This window comes from Galeopterus variegatus, unplaced genomic scaffold (assembly GCF_000696425.1).
Source record: "Galeopterus variegatus unplaced genomic scaffold, G_variegatus-3.0.2 Scaffold895, whole genome shotgun sequence".
NCBI lineage: Eukaryota > Metazoa > Chordata > Mammalia > Dermoptera > Cynocephalidae > Galeopterus > Galeopterus variegatus.
The window spans coordinates 301,646-307,391 of NW_007727006.1; the positions used below are offsets into that span (position 1 = coordinate 301,646).

At 49.4% G+C, this 5,746-nt stretch overlaps 1 protein-coding gene across 1 annotated transcript in view; it reads left to right on the forward strand.

The window, feature by feature from the left end:
- Window positions 1-5,626: 5,626 nt before the first annotated feature.
- The window catches only part of CSRP1 (cysteine and glycine-rich protein 1), a 22,794-nt gene continuing 22,674 nt past the window's right edge, over window positions 5,627-5,746 (forward strand). Inside the window, exon 1 of the mRNA XM_008573261.1 lies at window positions 5,627-5,697. The gene's annotated coding sequence lies outside the window, so the exon portion shown is untranslated. The remainder of the gene's footprint in view (window positions 5,698-5,746) is intronic.

Here is a 5,746-nt window from a genome sequence, read left to right on the forward strand (position 1 = left end):
CGGGAGCGCCGCTGCACTCCCAAGCGGCGCACTGTAGCAGTGCGCCACCGGGCCGGCCCATGGAGGGACACTTTCACCCCTCTTTGCTGTCAGGGGTGCCTCAGTGGAAACTTTTGAGAATACTGAGGTAGCCCAGAAAGGCTGAGGTGTAGATCATGGTCACACAGCAACTAACTTAGATACTACTCTAAGCCTTGGTTTCCTCACATGCAAAATAGGAGGTAAAAATAGTCATGACTTCATTCAGTTACCATGACGATTAAAGGAGATGATTGTGTGAAGTGCAGGACGTATAGTAAGTGCCCAGCAATTATTCATTACTATTAATAGTATTTCTAATGATTGATGACAGAGCTGAGCCTCGAACTGCAAGTTTAGTGCTGGATCCTTCAAAGCATAGAGGCTCTTGGTGATCTAAAGGGACTTGCTTTTCTCTGAGGTCCATTTCAGCTGTGAAATGGCTTTGACTACTCCCTGGGAGCCATGAAAGGCAATGTCTGTTGAAAAACATTCTAATCTGTGCAGTGAGGTCTTTACTTTCTGAATCTTCATATTCCCCAAATTCATTTTTTTTTAGCTCTACAGATCCTCAACCTCTCCAAGAAGAACTTGGGGGAAAAAGTCATATTTTCCGGGGTGGGGGGCAGGGAAGGAGTACTAAGTTGTTTGGTACTAAAGGTATTAGTTAGTCCTCTAGTAAGGAGTGCTGAATGCCTTAGCCAGCTGTGTTTGTCCAGTTATGATGCTTATAACAAAATACCTGAAACTGGGTGACTTATAAAAAAAATGAAATTTATTGCTTACAGTTTCAGAGGCTAGGAAGTCCGAAGTCCAGGGAACACATCTGGTGAAGGCTTTCTTTGGTGATGACTTCAGTGACAGCAGGGTGTCACATTGCAAAATGGGGAGCAGAGAGAGGGACAGACTCTTCCTGCTCACCTTTTAAAGCCCTCAGAACCACGCCCCTGACCACCATTATTAATCTATTCACTACGGCATGTTCCTACAATCTGATCACCTCTTCAAGGACCCACCTTTCAATTACCATAATAGGACTTCCCACCCTCAACAGTTACAGTGGGGATTAAGTTTGGGGGAGACGTTCAACCCAAGGCACCTGCTAACACCTGCTTTTCTTGGACACTTCTGGTGTCTGCCCTGACATGGTGCAAAAACAAGGCTCAGCCTGTGTCATGGCTCCTCTTCCTCAAAACTCTCTCTCCCGTGGCCTCCATATCGTGGGTGTTCTCCCTACATCTCTGATCATTCCTTCTCAGTTTCTTTTGAGACTCTCAGCTACCATCAAATGTTCATGTCTCTTGGGGTTCTGAGCCTGCTTCTCTTCTCAAGCTCTCTCTAGACTGAAGAACCCAAATCTCTACCTCCAGCCCTGGCCCCTCTCTTGCTCTGTGTCTAACTGCCTACTGGACAGTCCCACTTGTATGTTCCACAGGTATCTCAAATTTATTGAAACTGAATCCATTGTCCCTTCCTGCCCCTCAACCTGCAGCTGGTCCTGAATGACCTATTTTAGTGAGTTTCCCAAACCAGAAACCAGGAGCCATCTCTGACTCCTCCCTGGCTTTTTGCTGTACTCTGCACCCTGCCCCATTGGCCATCACATCTGTCAGATTCTGCCTCTTCAGTAACTCTCAAATCCATCACCTGCTTTCCATTCCCAGGGCTGCTGCCATCTACCATATCCTTCTTGGACTATTGCAATAATCTCCTGATGGGCTCCTGTTTCCCCTCTCACCCCCTTCTCATCTAGCCCCATAGGGATTCATAGTCATTTCCTAAAATGCTTTTTAAACTGACCATGTCATTTTCATGTTTAAGATTCTTCAATAACTCCAGTGCCTTGAGGACAGTCTACCCCCTTCAAATGGTTTACAATGTCTGCCTTGTTCTTCTGGTCTCTGCCTACCTGCCAACCCCATCTCTCATGGAAACTTGTCTTTCATCCTTGGTGTCAACTCTGCTGACAAACTTGCAGTTCCCTGGGTGAACAATGCTATTCCAAAATCTTGGCCCTTCTCCTGGCTTCCTGGCCAACCCTCAATCATCTTTCTTGACCTTGGTCGCTCCCCCAGGGAAAAGGAATTAAGCCTTCATTCTTTGTCTACTTACTATCCTCTATATCCTTTCTCGCATGCCCTGAAAGACTTTGGGGCCCTGATATTAGTTTACTCATTCATTTGTAGACTCCTCAAGGTGAGGATCCAAGTTATATTCTTCCCTGAATTTCCAGAACCTATAGTACATGAGCAGCACAAAGTAGGACTTCAGTAAACATCTGCTGAATGAATGGATGGATGAATGAACGAATGGGTGGATGGACAAGTGAGAAATCTGTGGCCCATCCTGGATCTCTAAGCTCTCTGGGATGAAGGGCAGAGCTAAGCCAATCACATTCCCTCACTCCTTCCTCAGCCTCACATTTGGGTCCCCCTCACCTGCGGTCAATGGGAAAAAGTGCGACTTTGCAGCAGAAAGGGAGAGAGAAAATGTGCCATCAGAACGCTGATGAGGGAGGAGAGAGAGGGGAAGGTGCCAGAGAATGCAGCAGAGGAAGTTGGAAGTTAGAGGGCAGGGACCCTACCGTCTGCTTGTACCATGTCCTACTTCTTCCCCAGAAGTCATTGAGTACCAACCTAGAAGTGTCAGGGAGTAGAGAGCACAGAGAGGACATGAGGGTACTGAAAAGTCTAGGCATTTTTGAGAGTCCAAAGAAGAAACCAAGCCCTTTGTGTACCAGGCCTTTCTCTAGAACTCCAAGCAGAGAATCTCTTGGTGATGAGTTCTGACTGCATTGTCTCCACAGATGTGGGAGCTGCTGGCTGGGCAGAGCCAGTCTAGGCACAGTTATAGAACTGAGGACAGCCAGAATGAGCATCTCTGCCCAAAGATATTTAGGCACATGTGATGTCCCAAGTACTGATGGTGTTTTGTGGCCTTTCTGTGACTTAAACATTGGGCTTGTACTTGTTTGCTTGGTGGATAACCCCAGCACCACCTTTGACTCAACTCAATACCAAAGTCCTTCCTCCACCCCTGAATCTTCTTTATCTGTAAATGGGCTATCCAAGCCCAAGCCCAAAGTGTTGGCAGCATAAAGGTGTGAGGTTCTGGAGAAACAGCAGACAGGACAAGGTCTACCTGGCATTTTTTATCTCCAGCTCTGCCTAGACAGCTCCTAAGACATGTGCCCTGACATAGTCTTTGGGGGGACAGAAGGGTGACCATACATCCCAGAATGCCCAAGATAGTCCTGTTGCCTTAGTGTAATTATGAATACTATCCCTATACTCCTCACTATCAAAAGCATTCCAGTTAGGATGACACCCTGTATAGCCACTCTATTTACAAGGTGCTTTAAGATCCTCTGGGAGAAATCCAAGTGTGGCTGCAGTTATTGCTGTCCTTCTCCTGGACCTGCCCTACAGACATTTCACAGCACAGGTTGGCATCTCCTTACAGGGAAATTCATCAACAGTCCCACACATCCAGAGAGGACAAAACCAGACCAAAGAAGGAAATGCAGGAGTTTGCCCTATTGTAAAATCTTGGACAGAACTCCAAGGCCCATCTCCCCAGGACACTGAGAACCAAAGGGAAAGGGGAAAATCCCTTGGGATTGCTCTCTTTGGGAAGCAAGCCCTTGGTCTCTGACACTGATTGCAGTTCTGCAATTTAATGAACTTGTTTATCTATTGCTTACTCGGTGTGGGAATGACCAGGAATTCTTCTGGTTTCTCCTCCTGTATTTTGGTTGGGTCAGATGAGGATGGCCTGATCTGCGTAAACACTGGTTGGGTGCTTAAAGACATCCCAATCTTGGGCGGCCTTGTTTATATGATGGGCCTGGCAAAGGGAGAGATTTTTTTATTTTTATTTTTATATGGATCATAAGATACCTAGCTTTATTCCTGGAAGAGAGTTAATTCAGCAAACTGGGGCTTTAAACAAAGCTTGTAGGGGCTGAGACCTTGACACCTGCCCAGGGTGGAAGATGTGGCAGCTGCATCTATGGGTGACTTGGGTGAGAGGTGACCAGCTGCCAGCAAACTTGCCAGGGTCTGCCCCCAGTTAACTTCTGTGGGCGGAAGGGGGCTGCTGTACTTCCTTCTTAGAGAACACTCTAGATCTGAAGAAAGCAGTAGAAAGTTACACACACAACACACAATCACACTGAAATATATACCCAAGATCTGAGTGTGGTTTACTTTTTTTTTTTTTTTTAAAGATGACACCTTGACTTGGTGTTGTCAGCACCACGCTTTCCCAAGTGAGCTGACCGGCCATCCCTATATAGGGATCTGAACCCGTGGCCTTGGTGTTATCAGCACCGCACTCTCCCGAGTGAGCCACGGGCCGGCCGTGTGGTTTACTTCTCACCACACTCTGCACTCCGTGAAAATAATGTAATTCAACCCTAGAGAATAAGACACTACACCAGCCCTTGATTCCCTTTGGTCTTGGAAATATAGTGTGGAAGTTACAAAAACTACAAACTAGAAAATAATGTTTTGTTACCTGAGGTTCTCCCTCCTTCCTTGCTCCTCCTGTGCCTGGGAACAGCAGTCTCTCTTGCAGATTCTTCATGTTTCTCCAAATCTGAATTCACAAGTCCCAAACAAAGAGCAGTGCTCCTTGCTTGGAGCCGGCAGGACTCCAGGGGAGAAGGTGATGCCCTCCTTTAAAGCCTGGCTTGGCTCCCCACTGGGTCCCTTCCTGCCAGAGGCCCCTGGGGAGCTCCTTCTCTGTCTAGAACATTGGGTTTCTGGGCTGTTTCCATCCAGGAAGGGATTGGGGTTGGGGGGGGGTTGGGAGGGGGCGTCTACCCTGGCCCAGTTCTGCCGGGAGTGATCAGTCAGGAAGGGCTGGAAACTGGCTGAGAGGGCGGTGGCGGCATACCCATTGGTAACTGCCACAGGGGCAGCTTTGAGTGGCCTGAGCCTGTGTCTGTCATTCTGGAGGTTGGAGGCCCAGAGAAAAGTCTCAGTTGAGGCACTCACTTTTCAGAACTGCTGCCTTTGCGGGGTGGAGTGGTGCCTTGTCCTCTGGGTAGGGGGAAGATTGGGGACAGTGGAGGGAAGGAGAGCTGTTGGAGGAGGTAGTTAACATTTACTGAGGGTCTGTCAGATGCTGGGCGCTGCTGGTTTACTGGTCCTGTGGGATCTCACTTTATCCCCAACGTCCCTGTGGATTGTACCCCTTTCACAGATGAACCAGAGGGGCTAAGTGCCTAGGCCAACGGCCCAGCTAGTAAATGGATGTGGCAGGATTAGACCTGCCCTGGAAAGGCCCGTCTTACTCCGGCGCCCAAGATGCGTCCCTTACACCCTGCCACCAGAACACACAAATTTGAGCACCGTCCTCCTTTCCCTAGAGGCACAAAATTATCATGGATCTGATATGTCAAGTCACCTCTCTGCCTTCCTTACCTGGTGACAGGAAAGCCCGAGAGGTCCCCGCTCTTGCAAGACCTTTCCTGCCCCCGCCCCTCCGGCCGGGCTGCCCTGGTCCTCGCGCCATGACATCAGCCGGCCGTGGTGCAGTGTGCAAAGCCCACTGGTTGGCGTGGCGCGGGACACGCCTTCCCCGGAGCGGAACAAAACGGCGCGCAGGCCGGGCGCACCCAGCCGCCACTTCCGAGAGCGCTTGTCGCCCGCGCGCCGCCGAGCCAGCTCCCAGGTGAGTGCGCCCCGGGCCGCTCGGCGCGGGCTCCTCGGCGGCGGCGGGG